Below are 21323 nucleotides of genomic sequence, written 5' to 3'. Positions count from 1 at the left end.
GAAATACGCAACCCAAAAATGGCTACAATTATTTGACTCAATTCAGAGTAAAAACAACAAAGCGTTCTGGAACTTAGTGTATGGAGGATTGAAAGCCGAAAATCAACTAACTCTACCACCAATTGCAGAATCCAAATGGTCCCAATACTTTACATCTGTATTTAACAATCTACATAGTGAACTTAAAGGAAATGAAACCACTAAAAATAAAATTATTAAACTCCAGGAGTGGCCAAGGGTAGAGGAAGAGGAAATTAGAGAGATAGTTAAAAATTTCAAATCGAGGAAATCTCCTGGGCCAGACGGTCTACCAATAGAATTATTTAAGACCTATATAGATTGGTGGGCAGAACCCTTAGCCCAACTGTTTACGCTTATAGATAAATATGGGATCATACCTGAGATATGGCTAAGATCAATAATTATTCCAATCTTTAAAAATGGCGACCCAAAAGAACCAAGGAATTATAGACCGATAAGCCTTCTATCAGTGATAGGGAAAATCTACGCTAAGCACCTCTTATCTAAACTCCTTACCTGGATGAAAAATCTAAATTTACCAGGGAAAGAACAAATAGGTTTCTCCAAAGGTTGCTCTACACTAGACCACTGTCTTATTCTTATGCATCTGGTTGAAAAATACAGATCCCAAAGGCAATCTAAGATATACGCTGCTTTTGTAGATTTTCGTGGTGCATTCGACTCAATTGACCGCCCAAAGTTGTGGAGGAAACTCGCAGAATTAAAAATTGATCAGCGCCTATTGATCCTAATCCAAAATCTACACTCTTCCAATACCTGTCAAGTCAAACTTAACATCAAAGGTCACCTTTCATCAGACATCCCAATCTCGAAAGGGGTAAAACAAGGGTGCATTCTTGCCCCCTTTCTATTTAATTTATTTTTATCAGACTTGCCAGATTACCTTCAAAAAATAGAATCACATGCCCCTAAACTTAATCAGAAACCAGTTCCTCTCTTACTATACGCAGACGATGCTGTCCTACTATCCTTAACGAGCTTGGGTCTAAAACGTCTTATATCTTCACTGATCCTCTATTGCGAATGCCAAAGGATTTCCTGGGCCCAGGACACTGCACTGGGACCTCTGCAGACCCCACCTCACATCACCCCACCAACAACCTATGGGCAAGAACTTCCAGTAGCATAGCGTGGGTTGCTGGTGCCTCTTGGCTGAATTTGATAGCGCTATGGTCATTATTCTTAATTGGTTCAACAACACATATCACACCAGGTTGTGAGAGCTGCTTAATATTCAATCCAGGGTTGCTGCCCATCTGGTTGGCTTCATGACCAACTGTTCTAGGGTGTGTTCATTTAGGGTATCTAAATGGCATTCTACCACTTTGTCATGACTGGAAAACACACACACACACCTATTCAATGTGTGGGTTAAGTGGTCACTCATTACTCCATTATTTCCTCCTTTGGCTACTGCCTTTATTTCATTCTCCATCTCAATGTTGCTCTGGGAATTTTGGGTCAAACGAACAATAGTACATCTTCTAAACTAAACGATCCAGTATCACTACCACCACAGTACTTCTGTAAATGATTCTCCACCTTTTGAAATTTCTAGCTTGTTGGGCTATATCCAATTAATGCACCCCATCAGCGCAAGCAAATTTATCCTCCTCTCCTCCCACACCAAATGTATCCAATATGGCAACTTTCAGGTTCACTACACCTTTATTTAGTTAATCCTGTGCATTTGTCGGGGAGATGGAAAGAAATGACTTGGTGGACAATATGCATAAGTGATGTTTGCCTCAGGAGCTCAACCTCTGCTTTGACAATCTGTTCAGTGTTTCATTAACTGGTGCATTTCTTTGAGGGCAATACATTGGCATATTCAAAGCAAAAAAAAAATTATTTCCTGCATTGCATATGAAAAGATATGTGGCAATATTGTCCATTGCCTTCATGTTTGTTTCTCTTTCTGAGTGGCACACATTTCTTGATGTAGATCTCAAAAAGCCTTAGCATAATATCTTGCTTGACCTTGTTCAATAGTCATCAGCAAATAATGTTTGTGTATCATCTCCCTCAACCGTTTTCCTCCAAAATATCAAGATACACAGTGCAAAGAGATTTCTGATGATAGGATTTGTTTTCTCCTTCTCCCTACTGGGAGCAAAATTGCTGCTAGTTCACTTCTTCATCTTTGTTGTTTAGTCCCCCCCCCCCCCATCTTTCATTCCTTTAACAAAAGGGGATTTTTCTAATCTTTCAACAAGAAAAGATACCCTGGATTTGTTTTGCTTCCTCAAGTCACTTGTTAGCAGTTCAGGATGCTGATCAGATGAAGCATAAAAGGAAAAGGAGAACTGACAAACATACAGTTAATCAGTCATATATTTTTGTTGAAGCATTGCATTCCTCAATGGGGCAATAGGGCAAAGTCACTATCAAAATGTGTACCTGAAAATGTGCATTACAGTTGATGTAAATTTCCATTTTCAGAGGGAACTGTCACAACAGGGTGAGAAATCCCCGTAACATATTGTGGTTCCCTTTTCTTATAAATGAGAGCTAATGTAATGTAGTGACCAAGAGGCTGAGTCTGTGACACAATGCACAGAGGAGGGAGTCAGTGATTCTCATAGCTGAGTGGAGGTTGAACTTAAGTCTTCCCAGTTCCAGCCCAACTGCCTCAACCACTTCACCACAAAGTACTAATTAGTACAAGATAAAAGCAGCTTAATTTTTACACCCATCCGGATGTTCAATTACAGTCATACCTTACATGGAAATGTCACCACAAAGTGATATTTCCAAGTCAAATTTGTGCTGAGAATGCTGCTATTTATCAAAGGAAAACTCTCCCAGAATCAACACTGACAAGGTACATACATCACCATGTTAAGACTCATTCAAAACCACGCAAAACTGACATAGGTAAATCAGCTTGGGTTAACTTTGCTACATCATGAAGTGATCAAGATCTTGCTACTGCCCATCACTTTTCAAGCCTCTGCATATGGAAGAAGACCAGGTATATGTTGTCCTTCCTGTTTGCCAGAGCACTGCTCTGTAAATTAGCGTAGAGGGGGGTGGGCAGACGCCTTGTACCATTCATATTCTGCATCATACATATTCAGATCTGGTGCTATAACCTGTCAAGCTCCCAAACTCCTATGGTCCTCCAGGTTTTCAGTGCATTCTAGTCAGCGTTTTATACTAATCTTCTCTCCCTAAAAGGAGCCCGCTAGTGCATCAGATGGGCATGAATAAAGCAGAAATGATACATGCCGTTCCAGTTTAAGGACCTGCCCTGCGACCCTCAGTGACATTTGAACAACAGCGTGCTGTCAGTCCGGTGGCCTGACCTATACAACAGCATCTAATTATTACTAATTAAAGAATTAATTATTCATAGTGGCGAGCACTATTAGCATAGCAGAGATGTGTCAGAGTATGAGTTATGTGTGGTTTATGAATCTTCAGAAAATAGATTCTTTAATAAATTAATAAAGGGGCTCTGGGGTTTCATTAAAAGGTGGCTGGAGGGGTTGCATGCCAGTTTCCAAGGAGACCACAGGTGGTTCACTCAGATTTTTCCCCCCCAGTTAAAACTTGTTTGGGCCAGATGATATTTTCCCCCGCTCCTCACCCCCGTCCTCACTGCTCTTTCCTCAGGCGCAGAACTCAACATTTTAATGAAACCCCTGTTGTCCTCATCTCGCTTTGATCCCCATGTGATCCTGAGCATCCATGTTGGCCAGTTGGAAGTTGACGGTATATGCTTGTTTTTCAGTGGAGAACTGCAACATGAATAAACAACAGCCACGATGAAAGCTGCCAGATAAAGCAAGTCTGAGATAAATAAAGGGCACTAGGAAAGGGGACACAGAGGAAAGGGGATGTGCATAAATGCAAATGAATGCACTAGCACAAGAGCCGTGTTAATTACCTTCCTTTCAGTCTTGTGGTATATTTGAGGGCGGTTATTACTTGAAAAAGGATATTTTCCTCCTTTTCTTTATAGGTTTTATTGTCGGGGGGGGGGGGAATATTTAGCATCCTTATTCAACACCCACCCACCCCGTCATTGCCAATGTTTCACAGCATTTGTTTCACAGTAATAATGATGATGGTAATATTAATACCTTCCAGCACAGCTAACTAAATAGTGATATAAATAATAATATTAATGTTTTCAAGCATCCGTTCAGTTGCTCCTGGGCACATCATAAATTCTGTCTTTGCTTAAGCCGCAGAGGCTTAACAAAACAGCTCTACAATGCCATTTAAAATAAAATAAAGTTATTCCCCTCCCTTCTCCCAGGAACCGCAAGCTGTCCATTGGAACTGGGGGAGGGGAATTTCTGCGAGAGTTTTTCAAATGAATAAACCTACCTCTGTTGTACAGAGCACCTCCTGAAAAACAATGTCTTGTTGTTTTGAGACGGGGTTTACACAGTAGGGGGATGGTGTTATCTACTTCCCTTAAAGACCCTTTGAAAATGCACCACAAAAGGCAGGTTGAGACCGCTTTTCTCCCTTTTCATGCAGGCAGCCATGTTAGTGTGCTGCAGCAAAAACAGCAAAGCGTCTTGTGGCACCCTAAAGATGAGCAAATGTTAGTTTTCTGCTGTGCACATCTAACCGTTTATTTTTGTGAAATCGTGTCCTCCCTAAAAGAGGGCACATGTTGCGGTGAGATCTGGAGACTGACCTCTTGGTTGTGGGAGGGTATATTGGACAGCCACAACACCCGATTAGTAAGTCCCTCGATGTTGGGTTTCAATCTGGCCAATGGGGTTCTAGTGTAAATGGACCAAGGGACCTAGATATACCTATGCACATGACCCAGAGCTTCCTCTTTCGGCTCGTGCATTCGGAACAACCACCCACCTCTCCCTAATTTTAGGGCCTTTTACGATTCACCTTGATATGCCGTCGTCTGCCATTGGGACAGGGGCACGACAAGAATTTTCCCACTTGGCTGATCAGCTGTTGCCATTGGGTTTTCGTCTGCCGCGTAGCAAATCATCACAACTTGTAAGGTTGTGGATAGGCACTGGTTCATGTGATAGGGATGGGAGAAGGCTCTTGCCTTCCCTATGTGAAGGGTATTCCGTTAAAGGAATCCAGGGACTCAACTTGGTTTGGCCAACCCCCAAAAAGGGGTTGTGCCTGTGCCTGAGTCCAGGGGAGCATCTGGGGAGTGAATAAAGTCTGCTCCCAGGCTTTTCACCTTCCTCAGGTTTCATCCTTGGCTGACCTATGAGAGAGCTCTGGTTCAGTGCTATCTGAAGGGTGCAGGGAGCTAGTCGAACCAGAGCCTATGCAACCACTCACTTTTCTGTAATCAATAAAGTTGTGGCCTAAATTCTGCCAAAAACTAAAACTAAAATTTGAGTCAAATGTGTCTTTATAGTGTAGTGGTTAAGAGCGATAGACTCGTAATCTGGGGAACCGGGTTCGCTTCCCCACTCCTCCACATGCAGCTGCTGGGTGACCTTGGGCCAGTCACACTTCTCTGAAGTCGCTCAGCCCCACTCACCTCACAGAGTGTTTGTTGTGGGGGAGGAAGGGAAAGGAGAATGTTAGCCGCTTTGAGACTCCTTCGGGTAGTGATAAAGCGGGATATCAAATCCAAACAATTATTATTATTATTATTATTATTATTATTATTATTATTATTATTATTATTTAGGAGGGAGGTCTCTGGATCTGAACACACAAAGAGGCAAAAGGAGAAATCTGAAATGAAGATTTAGGATACCAGATAATATCAGTTTTTCAAGGGATGTTGGTTTACTTTCTCTACATGCAACCAGCTTTTTTCTTACTACAAATTGTTACTTGCATGTGGGAACATTTCTTCACACAAAAATCATGTCCAGCGGACTGGGGCAATGGCCAACACATATTATAAGCTTGACTGCATAGTAGTCCCTCCAAATGCCAGAACCACAAGCCTACCATTTTTGCACTAGTAAATTATTCTTAGCTTGGAGCATACAGAGATCAAGGCTTTTTGCCACTCTGGATTGAAGGCTTTCCCATGACATAAAGCCTACCAATTATTCCAGGACTATTGCCAAATTACCTCAGGGAAACAAGTGCCACAGTGCACATGCAAGTTACTTTGCCTAGCAGAGAGGGGTAAGTCTGTTTTGTTTGCAAATTCTTTATACTGTCTTTCCTTTGTATTTTTGCAGTGGCCCAAAATATGCAGACATATTGACAGAGTTGACATATTGACAGTCAGCCACATATGTGGAGTGCAGTCCTTTTCCTGCATTTATTTTTTTTTTAATTGCAAGAAATTGGGGGTGGGGAATTAAGGAGAGGGTGTTAAATTTTCCTATTGATGAAAAATGACCTGTCAAGTACTTCCTAGAAATGCTGTGTTCCGGGGAGCTCAACCCAGAAGCTGCTGCACAAAATCTCGCAAAGGCTTATCTTTAAAGGTCTAGAGGGTTCAGCAGTCTCTGAGCAGAAGGCAGAGCTCAGACAATTCAATCAATCAGTCATTTTATTTGTATGCCGCCTTTCCAAGGTGGGTTACAACAAATTAAATACCACATAATTACAAACATAACAAAAATAGTCATAAACAATAAATAAAACAGCAAAAAGTACACAACCAAATAATTTCCACATGTCATAAGAAGATCTAAAATAAAGATGATGATGATGATGATGATGATATCCATTACAGTAACAACTTTCCTAAACAATTTCCCAAGCTACAGTATTAGAACAGGTCCACAAGGAACAGATCTCTGATAGGACTGACCAATCGTTCAAATAAAGTCCCTTTACTCTGTTAGGATTGAACAGCATAGAATGCTGTTCAGTTGTCTGTTTATTGCCTCAACATTTTTAAAAAGCACAACAGCCACGGGATAATCCTAAGCAGAGGTCTAGCAGCTCAAGAAGAGAAATCTTAACTCTTTCCTCTTGGCTTCTCATTGTGTCTCTGTGTGTTTTGCTTAAAAAAATAATACTGTAATGTCTGGGGTCGCTCTTCAAAAGTAACATGATACTGGTCCAAAATCTGTTGTTTTACACACAGGATTTATATGATAAAATTAACAAAATAAAAATACCATCAACAACCAACTTAAATCAATATAGAAGGAGTACTAGCACAAAAAAATAGTGTAAGCAGCATAAGATAAATAAAACAACACAATTCAATAGTATTAAAACAATACTGATGCAAGCAATGTAAAACAGAAAACTAAAAGAAACACACACCTGAATATAATCAATAAAAAGCCCAAAACCAGCAATGGATAAAAGCAAATTTGAGCCCTGTCTAAAATGCACCCAAAGCATAATTAAGAAAAACCTTGAGAGAGCAAAGAGGTCTTCATTTGGTGCTAGAGAGATCTTCATATTGATACAGTTAAGATAAGGTTACCAATATTTTTTTCAATGAATCCGGGGAAATTTTTCAACTTTAATGGATTTTGTATGGGGACTGGTTTGTAAATCTGGTGATGTCTAGTAACCTTAAGTTAAGATTCTCTGGGAGAGCATCCCATAACCAGGGGTGTAGCTCCGAAAAGACCTCCTCACTATTTCTTCCCAAAATGTATTATTATTTTATTCTTATGAACTTTTATTTGTGACTAATTTTTCTCACAAAGGTAACTCAAAGTGTTTTACATTAACACCCAATTGAAGGAAACAATATAAACCCAAGAACTTGACAATTCAGCTAAAAGACTAAAAACAAAGTTAACAAAAAAAGGCAAGACTACAAGCTCCTCCCCACTAAAAGAGGAGAGGTCATCATATCCTTCAGATTAAAGCCCAGAGAAAAATTGCTGCCCTCTGATGGCTCCCTCTCCCATGCTGACCCACCCCCTCAGTCACCAAGATAGGTCTTCCAGCATCCCTGCCCCCCAAATACATCCTGTGTATACAAAACACTCAGCAATAAATATGATCATCCCGCCTGGTCCCCACTCCATGCAGGCTTTTGCCCATTTGTTCTCTCCCATGCATTACGATCAACATCAGAGGCCCTGTTCCAACAGATAAATTATTTTTACTCATTCATTTCCAATATTTATATATCACCTAATGACAAGAGTCCTCTGGGTGACTCACAAGTAAAAAGTAAAAATGTAAAAAACAATAGGAAACTAAAACCCAACACGGAATGAAACCAGCGACAGAGATTGACGGCACCTAAAATAGTTATCGGGACACAGGTGGCGCTGTGGGTTAAAGCCTCAGCGCCTAGGACTTGCTGATCGAAACGTCGGCGGTTCGAATCCCTGCTGCGGGGTGCGCTCCCGCTGCTCGGTCCCAGCGCCTGCCAACCTAGCAGTTCAAAAGCACCTCCGGGTGCAAGTAGATAAATAGGGACCGCTTTCTAGCGGGAAGGTAAACGGCGTTTCCGTGTGCAGCTCTGGCTCGCCAGAGCAGCGATGTCACACTGGCCATGTGACCCGGAAGTGTCTCCGGACAGCGCTGGCCCCTGGCCTCTTAAGTGAGATGGGCGCACAACCCCAGAGTCTGTCAAGACTGGCCCGTACGGGCAGGGGTACCTTTACCTTTTTAAAATAGTTATCATGTAAGCACAGTGAAAAGGCCCCTTCCCTAGTTGCTCGCCACTGTCCTGCTTTCATACGTGACACAACTGGCAGAAGAAGTTTACAGGCACAAAACAAACCGTGCACAAGGTATTGGGTATGGACTTGACTCAAACAAAGAAATAATTATTGGAAAGAGCTGCTCTCCAAGGTGAGCACTGCAAGGAAGTCCCCCCCCCCCCCAGCAATGCAAGATAACCAATTGTTTTCACAATTGCTTTGGCCGCTAGATGAATTCTAGGGGGTGGATGCAGCGAGTGGGAAGGTAGGAATTGCAGCATCTTGCTAGTTGCCTTTGCTTTGAACTCCATTGCTTGATCCACTCTGCCAGTCTGTTAAACCTTTGGGAGAGGTTAATGGCTGGGTTGAGACCTTTTAGTCACTAATGGTTTTTAATACTTTTGCTGTTTTCTTTTATTGTATTGTTTAATTAATAAATGCTTCTTTAAAATGTTTGATGTTAGCCTCTTTGTTAAGAAAAAGTGGGATATACCTTTTAAAAATACATTCATTAAAAACAATGACGCACACACACACACTGGTCTGCTGTTTAAGATTGGGACCCACCACATCCATTTCTTTAAAGTCAGGACAAAGTTGGATAGCGCTTAAATTAAAAATTCTGTTGTGATGAAAATGTAAATGCTGACACGTAAACTGAAACTCATCTCCTAACAGGTGGAATACAGCAGCTGAACTTTCTGCGGCCTGCTCATTGTCAGAAGTATCTGAATTCTCTTTGACATATGTGAATGAAATCACCTTTCTATGTTCTAATAGTTACTGCCACCTCTCTTCCTGCTGTCAACATCTCCCTGCTGGCCTCTCCTTTGCATTTTTCCTCTTTCTCTGTTGTTTGTTATCCATTATGCTGATTTGAAGGGAGGGGAGAAGTTCCACAGAACAGACAGATTTCATGTGAAACCTGATGGGGATAAGTACCAAGCTTTGAAGCTGGTGGAACCCAGATTTTCTTGGTGAACCTTAGGATACAATTCATGCAGTGTTACTACAGGGTGGAGTTGGGGAGGGGAGACAAACTTCCAAATGGTACTGAAAAAATGTGGAAACGTTTGACAAAATGGTAAATTGCTCAACACATTTTGCATACCTTCCGAAATTTTTCACTCCCCAAAACTGACCCTCCTTGACCCTCTCATTTTATGTACCCCCACCCTCTGCAGAGCATTTCCTATCAGAAGACGGGTGAGTGCCTCCACCACTGTGTCCCCACCAACAGGACACAGCACACTCACCCTCCACCATCTTGAGAAAACCCCTTAATCCTGATTTTATTTTATTTTATTTTATTTTTGGCAGATTTACAAAAATAAAAACATATACCAATAAATAAATTTTAGAAAGGGGCAAGGTGAGACAGGGACGCACAAGCATTTTTAATTAAAAAAGTGAAGGTTCCTTGTGCTCTGCTCTGCTCCCCTTTTCTTCCTGCCTTGGGTGGCCCTGCCCTCTGCCCACCCCTCAGAACCTGCGCATCAGAGCCTCTTCTCCTCCTCCTCACCAGCTCTCCAGCAGGAGCTATGAGCTGCCCAAGGGAGGAGGCCAGCAGTGATGGCCATGGACAGGCAACAGGATGCTCACCTTCCTCGCTGAGCTCAGTGGTTGTGATGGTGGTGGAAACAAGAACATTCCAGGATTAAATCATAATTTCATAATTCTGGGATTGTCACTGGAAAATAAAGACACTTGGAGAGTATGATTTTGGGGTAACCTTGGTTCGGAGCATAATAATTTAATTTGGCAATTTATTCTGGTCTGTGGCTTTTAATAACATATGCCTAATGTTTTGCTGGTCATAGAAAATTAATTTTGATTATCTGTTTCAGGAGCCCTTTGAGGCTTAAGAGAGGGATACAGTGGTACCTTGGGTTACATACGCTTCAGGTTACATACGCTTCAGGTTACAGACTCCGCTAACCCAGAAATAGTACCTTGGGTTAAGAACTTTGCTTCAGGATGAGGAACAGAAATCATGCTCTGGCGGCATAGCGGCAGTGGGAGGCCCCATTAGCTAAAGTGATGCTTCAGGTTAAGAACCGTTTCAGGTTAAGAACAGACCTCTGGAACGAATTAAGTACTTAACCCGAGGTACCACTGTATTAAATAAATAAATAAACCCAATAACATAAAAACCAGGGTATGGAAATTTCAGAAAAGCACCGTCTGCGATGACTTCCTGTTGCTGTATGGAGATGTCTGTGTACATGAACCACTGTGGACTGAATCTAGCCTAGATTTAACTTCCAGGATGCCAAATCTAAGGTAGCTGAATAGCTGTTTGTGGGCTGATAACATATAAACATACACAACAAGCAACAAATGCTCTAAACATGTGCAGTTTTACAACTCTAAGCAATACACACAAAACATTTTTACCAACCTTGATAAACAAACAAACAAAAATCTTCTGCCCCCATCACAAGAATGCAGAAAGTCATCAGAGTGATGCTTATACAATAACAACTTTACATAGGCATATTAAACCAACACATAATTTAGATAAGGAGTCATGCAGGTCGCTGTTTGAAACATAAGATAGTAAGTCTCACCAAATTGAAAAAGTCTTCTACTGGTTCTTTGTCTTTCATCACACAATCTTGTGGGTTACCTTTCCAGTAATTACAAGGTTTCATAATTTTGTCTATAGGAATTTTAACTTGCTGCAGAGGTAAGGTGTTTGATGGTTTTATAGTTGTATTTACTGATTCATTCTATATTTCATATATTTGATTATGGTCACTTATTGATTAGAGTATTATAACTGCTATTAGATTATTGAAAAGCACTCTCTGTGTGGAGTTGACCTTGAATATAAATGACAATTGGTTCAAAAGTTGCTGCCAGATCTAACTGGAACCTACAAACCATATTACCTTGATTTTTTTATCCACTACATTGGCTATCAAATTTGTTTCTGGGACGAGTTCGCGGTGCTGCCGTTTAAAACTGTGGTACTTGGAAGCTGGAACATCTGAGCAAAGTCTGCAAACCCCCACTGCTGGTGTGCTTTAAATGGGCAGCAAGGACTTTTTATTGCAATGGGCTTTTTTAGATACTGATTTTAAAATTGCAATTTGAAATCAGATTGCTGCTATTTTATACTTATTTTGTTTAAGTAAGTAGGACTATTAATTTTAATGCTCTAATTTTGATATCATGATTCTTATTGTATTTTTATTGGATTGCTGTTTAGCTGCCTTGAACATCTTAGCTAGCAAAGTGGGACATAAATATTGGTCATAAAAAAAGATCTTTATTATCCTGAAGTAGTCATGTGAATTAGAATCATGAAGGGTTAGCAGCCTGCTCAAAAGATAGTAATAGAGTAGAAAACACTCAAAAATGGAAGAATACCAAGGAACATAATGTTTGGAGCAAAGAAATCTGGAGATCCATTAGATCAGTGGAAATTAGTGAGACAATTTTCTGGAAGAGGAATTTTGTGAAACTAGAAGAACTAAGTTCTAGGGTACATGACCCATCCAAGCTCTGGGTTTGAGTAGCTTGCACCTGGGCTAGAAGATGCCCGGGAGGAGGACAGTTGGCATAGACCTCCCATTTTCAATAATGGCTGTGTCCTGGGCTGGTCCACCCATGAGGCAAGGTGAGCCAACCACCTCAGGTGGTGGGATCCACAGCGGACCAGATCTGGCCTCCAAGGAATGCACTGCCCATTGCTGCCACAGTATCAGGAACAGCTGTGGAGCATTCTTGGGAGGCTGGATGTGCCGCCTCCTTGGCAGCCCCCATATGCCACCTCTACAGTGGCATCTTGGCAAATAGGAGGTTCTGCCAGTCTCCACTCACCCCTAGGGATGATTCCCAATTCAGCCACCAGGTAATGTTGCTTTGATTCCCTACCCCGTTCCTGATGTAAATCTACATTCACCCGCTTGTTCCCATTGTAGATCTTTATTTCCTCCTGTTCCCGATAGTAGGTCTTCCCTCTGGCATCTTCCTTGGAGGGGGGAGGTGGCATTTTTTGCTTTGCCTTAGGCGCAAAATGTTTTGGGTTGGTCCTAGCTGTGACACTTCAGTTATGTGTGCACTGAGCTTTTGGTTATGTGTGTTTGTAGGGGGCTATAGGATTTTATTGAGTTGTATGCCATAGTCTCCAACTGTCCTGAAAATGCCAGAACATCCCCCAAACCTCATAAGCCATCCTGGCTTCCTAGGTTTTCCTGCAGAGTCCCAGATTGGTTGAAGGTAGCCCAGTAGGCTTTGGGAATGAGGCATGTGTGCTCTGACACACTCCTAGAGTTCTCTGGCCTCCTTCCCAAAGCCTAGTGGTTGCCCAGCTTTGAGGAGGAGGTGGGAGGCCTCTAGGATCCTGCTAGAGCCCAGCAGGGCACCTCAAAGCTGAGTAAGCCTTGGTTCCTTATTATTACTTCTTTCTGCATAAGTGTGTTTAGGAGCAGGGCATCAGTCTAAAAAGCTGAGCAAGCCGACAGTCCCTGTTGAGTCGAGGAGGGGAGAGATTTAGCTGCTCATCTTGGGCACCTGGCATTTCTTCAGGGAAAATGTGAACGTAGTGTGCGCACGCTCAGAGGATGACCTCCAAACCATCCTAAATATCTTTGCAGAAGCTTACAAAAAGCTTGGCCTGTCACTCAACTTCCAAAAACCAAAGTGCTGCACCAACAAGTACAAAACAACCCCTCTGCAGCGCCACAAATCCAACTCAATGGTGTAACGTTGGAAAATGTTGATCACTTCTCCTACCTAGGCAGTTGTCTTTCCACAAGGGCCAACTTTGATGCCAAAATCCAGCACTGCCTGAGCTCTGCGAGTGCAGCTTTCTCCCGATTGAAGTGCAGAGTGTTTGAGGACCAGGACATTTGCAGGGAAACCAAAATGCTTGTTTACAAATCTATTGTACTACTAGCCTTACTATATGCTTGTGAAACATGGACCACTTAAAAACGCCATCTCCAACTCCTTGAAAGATTCCATCAACGGTGTCTCCGAAAATTTTTACACATCCCTTGGGAAGACAGGTGAACTAATATCTGTGTACTGGAAGAAGCAAAGATCACCAGTGTCAAAGCAATGATTCTTCAACATCAACTTTGTTGGACTGGTCATGTTGTGCGGATGCCTGGTGATCGTCTTCCAAAGCAACTACTCTACTCCAAACTTAAAAATGGAAAGCGTAATGCTGGTGGTCAACAAAAGAGGTTTAAAGACTGTTTCAAGGCAAATCTAAAAAAATGTAGTATAAACACTGACAACTGGGAAACACTGGCCTGCGAGTGCTCCAGTTGGAGAACAGCCTTTACCAAAGGTGTCATGGGATTTAAAGACACTTGAACTCAGGACACAAGGGAGAAACGTGCTAGGAGGAAGGCATGCTTGGCAAATCCACACCGTGATCAACTCCTGCCCGGAAACCAGTGTCCCCACTGTGGAAGGACGTGTGGATCCAGAATTGGCCTCCATAGTCACTTACTGACTCATTGTTAAAACTGTGTTTATGGAAGACAATCTTACTCGGCTATGAGTGATCGCCAAAGAAGATGTACAGCAGCCCAGTGAGCAGCGAAGGAGCTGCAGTGTCATGCCTTGGGGTGTTTGGGTGTGTAGGAAAGGGAATACCCTTTAAAGGTAAAGTTACCCCTGCCTGTACGGGCCAGTCTTGCCAGACTCTAGGGTTGTGCGCTCATCTCACTCTATAGGCCAGGAGCCAGTGCTGTCTGCAGACACTTCCGGGTCATGTGGCCAGTGTGACAAGCTGCATCTGGCGAGCCAGCGCAGCACACGGAATGCCGTTTACCTTCCCGCTGGTAAGCAGTCCCTATTTATCTACTTGCACCCGGGGGTGCTTTCGAACTGCTAGGTTGGCAGGCGCTGGGACCGAACGACGGGAGTGCACCCCGCCGTGGGGATTCGAACCGCCGACCATGTGATCGGCAAGTCCTAGGCACTGAGGTTTAACCCACAGCGCCACCCGCGTCCCTGCACTGCAGCGAAGGAGCTGCAGTGTCATGCCTTGGGGTGTTTGGGTGTGTAGGAAAGGGAATACCCTTTATCTTCTTCTTTTTCCTTTTTCTTCACCTCCACATCTCAGAGAACAATTAAAAGCAGTGCCAAGATCAGGACTCTCCTCCTGTTGTTTTTGGAAACAGGAGCCTTTGCTCTGTACGTTTGTGTGTGTGTGGACTTGCACCAAAAGAAGGAAATGGTGAAGCTGACATATGAAGCCTTTCCTATTCTTTAAATCCAATGGTTCAGCAGCCAGCACTTTTTTAGGAAACGCGTGGAGTGTTTATTCCTTTATTGTAAATTGAGCCTTACACTGCAAGCCTTTACATGTCTACTCAGAAGCAAGTCCCATTGTATTCAATAGAGCTTACTCCCGGGTAACTGAGTAAAGACTGCAGCCTTTACACCTCAATCCTAAGCATTCTCACTCACAGGTAAGACCCACTGAGTTCAATAGAATTTACTCTCTTGGTATGTTCCTGATCATTCTCAGTTTCCATGGTTGTCGTTATATCCTGAATTTTTTCCTGACAGGGACTCAAGTTAGCTTCCAGCTAAAATTTTATTTCATTCCATTTATTTGTTGAAGGTGTTGTACACGATCCCTTCCCTCACACACTTTTTCTTTACCACAATTCTGTGAGGAATGTTAGCTGGAGAGGTTGTAATTGGCCCGAGGTGGCAGATATATATGTGTATATAGCGTATGTGTATGTGTATATGTACATGTGTATATAGCGGCCTGAAGTGAGATGAGTGCCGCAACCCCATAGTCACCTTTGACTGGACTTAACCATCCAGGGGTCCTTTGCCTTTATATGTGTGGGAAATCAAACGTAGGAGAAGCTTTCTGCTGTAGGGTAAAGGTAAAGGGACCCCTGACCATTAGGTCCAGTCGTGACCGACTCTGGGGTTGCAGCGCTCATCTCGCTTTATTGGCCGAGGGAGCCGGCGTACAGCTTCCGGGTCATATGGCCAGCATGACTAAGCCGCTTCTGGTGAACCAGAGCAGTGCACGGAAACGCCGTTTACATTCCCACCAGAGCAGTACCTATTTATCTACTTGCAATAATGTCCCTATTTTCATCGGAGGAATGTTGGAGGGATGCTGACCCCACGACAGTGGTACCTTGGTTCTCGAACTTAATCCATTCTGGAAGTCCGTTTCAAAACCAAAACATTCTAAAACTCTCTCACCAAAGCAGCTGGGCTGCAAAGCGCTGCCGGGACGCTTTTCCTCACTGGCCCAATCTGTGAAATCTCTCTAAAAACAGAAGCACAGCACTAAAAACAGAAGCTCAGGACACATTCGACTGCCCAAAAAAATTAAAACCGAGAATCGGAACGCTCGGGTTCTAAGTTGTTCATGAACTAGGCTGTTCGAGAACCAAGGTACCACTGTATATGCTTCAATGATAGGATGGATCATGCCCCCAGAATGTGAAGAGAAGAGACATCAGAGGGTGAGTGGGAATGATAAAAGATGCCAAGAACTATACTACAGAATTTGCAAACTGGACTCAACATAAGCCTTCATTTCCCTCCTAGAATTGTGTCTATTACTTTATATCCTTAGGCCAACAAACAGACAGACCGTTGAGGAAAATTCAGACAAATGTTAAGTACTAACCTTAAGCTTGAGTGGTACTCTTGTCCTGTTTATCTCAGTATTGATGGAATAAGAAGCCCGTTTAATTTCTTGGCTCAGCAGAATAAATAGATTGCATTGTTGGTTTAATGATCATCTAGACTTGAGAGCACAATTAGCAGAAGTAAAATAATCTCCAAACATTCTAGTTAATTACTCACCCAAACGGATGTTTACTAATAAACATCATAAGAATAGGAATCATTTTAGGAAAGTATTATCGGCCCCTATAGGGATGCAATTCCCTCCCAACCTTTTTATTTTTTAATTGAGCTCAGGAAAGATTAAAGTCTTAATTAAACACACATTTTATTTCAGTACTTAGTGTTCACAAACTGCATCCTTTTAATGTAAAACTGACATTCTGGCATTGTTCATATGCCCAGAAGAGTACAATAATCAAGAGTGGTTTATTATAGCAGTGTACCAAAATAATTAATAAAGTATGAACATTCGCCTATGTTTCCAACTTTTTTCACCATGGCTAGAAATCAGAATACTGTAGGCTCAATGACATGGTTGTTTTTTTTTTTTTTTAAAAAAAGTTATTAGAAAAATCCTGGGCCTGCGCCCTCATCCATGCAAATAATCTCTGGAGCAGGGGCAGTGCTGAACTTGGTATTTGGCTGCAGAATGACCTCCAAGGTAGGGATGAATCCTGCTTTTACTGGAGGGCACAGCTTGGCAGGAGAAGGGATAAGGATTGGGTGGCGCTTAAAACCTTAAATTTTAAAACAACCCCAAATATTAAAAGTAGGCAACACATTTAAAACAAACCCAAACACTCTGCCCAGCCTATTGCAGTCATGAAAACAGACTGGACAAAGATGAGGAAGCACGTATTCAAATAAATATTTTAAAACAGGTTCTAGAGTTTTAGTCATTCTGGAAAGAATCTGCACCCTCGAAATAGGATTTGTTGCATGTTTCCTTTTGATCCATTAAGCTGCATTTTAAGATATTTGCGGAAATAAAAAGAGCTGATCCCTTGTTGCCCTTTGGTTTAATACCCGAAAGGATAAAGCTCTTGTGATGTAACAAGACAGTTATTTTTAAGCTGCTTAAAGTCTGTGGTTTTTTCCTGTTGTTACAAGAGCTTCATCTGAGATTCACTCTGTTTCCTCCATTTATCTGTGGTTCTTCCTTTCTCACCTTTCAGTAGCTTTTAGAATCAGACCACTTGGATTCCAAAGGGAAGTGACAAACATAAAGGAGGGTGGTGCTTTATTGCTACAGAGACAGATTTAAGGGAGCATGACCAGTTCACCCACACTGGGCACTGAGCCAAGAGGGCACCATGAGGGATGTCACAACAATGCCTTAGAATGGAAGGTGAGAGGTGTGTGTGTGTCAGAGAGTGAGAGCGAGAGCACACACACCAAATTTTGGTGTCGCACAAGGCGCTGCTGCAATTTGAAAGCCCAAATACCTCCACTGGTTGCTATATACATTGTGCGATCTTTCAGTTTTCTACCTTCTGGGAACCCTTTCCACACTGAGCAGTCTGCCAAGGAACACTTGTGTATTGTTCAGTGTTCTACAGCATATTCTGCAGCAGCCCCTGCCAAACTAGTGCCCCCCAGCCATTTTGAACAACATCTCCCATCAGCTCCAGCTGTGCTGGCTGGATCTGATGTGAGTTGTAGTCCAAAACATCTGGAAGGCTGCCCTAGAACAGACCGCCAGTTTGTGAAGAATGGTGGCCAGACCTCTTGGACCACATTATTGCCTTGCAGTTGGCATTGCTGGGGAAAAAATAGTATTCATGGACAAGCTGCTTTTGAAGGAATATTGTCATCTTTCATTGAGGAACTCCTGATCAACTCCCAAGAGACCCACAGTTTGAAAACCATTGACCTCTTGTAACAATAATGTAGATCACATCCAATGGTTACTACAAACCCAACCTTGGATATGTGAGTCCACAACAGCTCACCAATACTTCGAAATAGCTTGCGCTATGATTATATAAACTCACATTCTTATTACTTACAATACCACTGACATAGGAGAAGGCTATATGTTGTTAGTGTAATTCTGAAAGTATTCATGGTATAGTTCCTAATATATTTGCAATATACCTTTATGGCACAGTGGTGACATCATGTGTAAGATAATAGCTTTTACTTGAATTGGCTTTTGGTGGTGTGGAGTATGGCAAGAAACTTATCATATTGCTTGTAAGCCTGGATTGGGGCCTGGGACTCGGGTGGCCCCTGAAACATTTTAATCAAATAATCCAAACCCATCTAATATACTTGATTCAAACAACCTGTGCTGTTTTAAGAAGATCTAAAATAAAAGTTATTATTTGCAGGGAGGAAAAAGACATTTTTGAGGAAAATCGCCAAACACGACAGTGCCAACATGGTTTGTTCCCAGACATTTTTAGCAAATTCCACCTGGGAACTGCTTCTGACTATAGTATTCTGTCCAGGAAATTCTGGACGCATGGCAACCCTACGTTATATAGGCATTTATTTCTACAGTGGTACCTTAGGTTGCAGCCGCTTCAGGTTACAGATTCCATTAACCCAGAAATAGTACCTCGAGTTAAGAACTTTGCTTCAGGATGAGAACAGAAATCGCACGGCGGCAGCACAGCAGCAGGAGGCCCCATTAGCTAAAGTGGTGCTTCAGGTTAAGAACAGTTTCAGGTTAAGAACGGACCTCCAGAACGAATTAAGTTCTTAACCCGAGGTACCACTGTATATGAATATAAGAGGCCAGAAGTATTGATGAAGACTCAAGAAAGGACAGATTTCGATTACCATTCTAAAATGGATGGATGAAGCAATCTCCTTTTGGCCAAGATGGAGCCATGATAACATGATTTGTCAAGATCAACCCATATTTCTGAGGTTTTCCACTGACTGATGAACCACAGTTTCAATATCTGGGTTTTTTTCTCAAAACAGCATCAAAGTTCACATTACTCATTTTGCTCTCACTTCCGGAGGCGGCGCGAATGGTAATGGCTGCCCGCTCCTAACAGGGAGAGGGAAGCTCCGCTGAAACGGGTCGTCCGCTGTGGCGAAGCGGAGACCCATTCAGGAAAACCACAGGTGGCAGAAGCCTGTGGTCTTGAGACCCGGCGGGCGCCAGAAGCAGCCCCCAAAACACTGAAGGGACCCCGTAAGGGGCTCCGGATCGCAGAGGGGGTAGCGGCGCTGTGGGTCGTTTCGCAATCAACGGAGCGAAGCCACGTTGCTGTTGCCGGTGAGCGCTGACCTTTCTTCTTGAAACCTCTAAATTTGGAAAGCAACAACCCGTGAGTAATTTGGACCTTACAAATTTTAAGACTTTTAAGACCTTGAATTTGGCTGAAAGCGGAGTGACGATAAACAGGAAGTCCGTCTTCCGCTGACACTGAACTTGAAAAGTAAAGAGCAGGAGGAGTGGAGACCAGGAGTAACGTTTTAACCAATCGATCTGGCACCTATTTAAACTGCTTTTCTGGGTGGATTAAAGACTTTAAGTGGCTGATTTTTGGATTTATATTGAGACAAGGATATCTTTCTTCTGTTGAACTATTGGATTATAAATTAAGCAAGAAACCCAGGTGCTGGAGCTGCCTGAGCAACTGAACTGTCAGTTTGCAAACTTGGATACTTTGAATCTAAACTTTGAATCACTTCTGGTGGTGCACCCACACAACCCTAACCTTCCCATCACCTCACGTCTCCCTGTCTACTAAGCAGCAGCAACACCGATGCTGAGAAGTCAGTATTGTGCTTCGTCGTCCATTAGGTGAGCCACTTCTGTACTGAGCCTGTAGTGATGAGGTAGTACAGAATGCTCAGTGGCTGAAGGAACTAAACAGCCTGCAGTCCAACTGCTGTGAGGGAAAGGAAAGTTGTCACATTGTCTCAGATTAAAACCACACATAGTGGAAAGATTAGAAGTCCTTGTCAAAACGACACATGGGAGCTGGCCTAAGGAAGGGTTCTTCAGTATTGGAAACAGGGCAAACCAAAGGTTTAGAGGACCGGAGGTTGCTGGCCAGGATTCTAAAGCGGCATAGGATTGCTAATTCCTGAATATAAGACAGTCTTCCCCAGTGTGGTGCCCTCCATGCCACAGCCCCCCTTCAGCCCCAAGTCATGACAGGCAATGCTCAGAACAGATGAAGGGCCCCAGGGTGGAAGAGGCTGATTTAGCAATTCTGTCTCTTGTAGCAACACCAGCACAGGAGCATTATGGCCTGGTAACCTTAAGGGGTACTGAGGCCACAAAGCAGTGAAGGAAGCTGAATTTCAGGTATTTATTATTAGCTCCAGGCTTTCATAATCTGTGATATGTCAAAAAGCTTCGTATAACCAATGACTATACCAAAAAAAATATCACCACATTAGCCACTACCTTGGAATAGTCTGCTACAGCCTTTCCCACTGAATACAAGGAACACCGGATCTGGCTGTTAGGCAGTTTACCTGCTGGGCTCTGCCGTCACCACATCCTTCCTCACATTAGCCCTGGTGACTGAGCTACCCTTTTGTCATTCTGCCACAAGGTTTATATCATCACACACATTCACATCAATCACTTCTGTTACTCACCTTCCAAAAATCTCAGACTCTCATAAGATTTCACAGAAGGTTTACTGAGAGGCAGCCCCAAATGGCACAAAATGACAAAGATGGGAAGCCCTCTGTTTCCCCTCCAATGGCAAAAGATATTCAATCCAACCTTCTATCAGGATGTTGCTATTGCTTCTTTCAAATCCTGTTGAGCAATCCAATCCATGGCACAGTTCTTCTTGAAAGAGCCTGTTGTCTGACAGTGACAGAGAAACAATGAACCCTATTTAATGAGATTAGTTACAATAAAGGGGAAAGTGGTTTATAAAAAAAAAAGGCTGTTAAAGCAATGGGGCTGATTATTAAATCATTATTCTTACACAAGTTTGGCACCAGGCATACCTTTTTTTCTGGATACTTGCCATCATGCCTAGTTTAGACTTGATAGCCGACTTTGTGTCTGTGTGTGAGTGCCTGTGTGTGTGTGTGTGTGTGTGTGTGTGTGTACATCCACTTGACTTTTCAATTGCAAGGTCTGTTGTGTAATTCATTTCCCACTTCAGGAAA

At 42.6% G+C, this 21323-nt stretch overlaps 1 long non-coding RNA gene across 1 annotated transcript in view; it reads right to left on the bottom strand.

Annotated features, from left to right (window-relative positions):
• Positions 1–20925, bottom strand: part of LOC309367417 — a 48206-nt gene extending 27281 nt beyond the window's left edge. The window contains exon 1 of the long non-coding RNA XR_014167153.1: positions 20796–20925. This is a non-coding gene — a long non-coding RNA (uncharacterized lncRNA). The remainder of the gene's footprint in view (positions 1–20795) is intronic.
• Between the last annotated feature and the right edge of the window lie 398 nt (positions 20926–21323).

Source organism: Podarcis melisellensis (assembly GCF_964234715.1).
Source record: "Podarcis melisellensis genome assembly, chromosome: 3".
NCBI lineage: Eukaryota > Metazoa > Chordata > Lepidosauria > Squamata > Lacertidae > Podarcis > Podarcis melisellensis.
The sequence above is the reverse complement of the archived record's forward strand: the minus strand, read 5'-3'. Positions and strand labels throughout refer to the sequence as shown.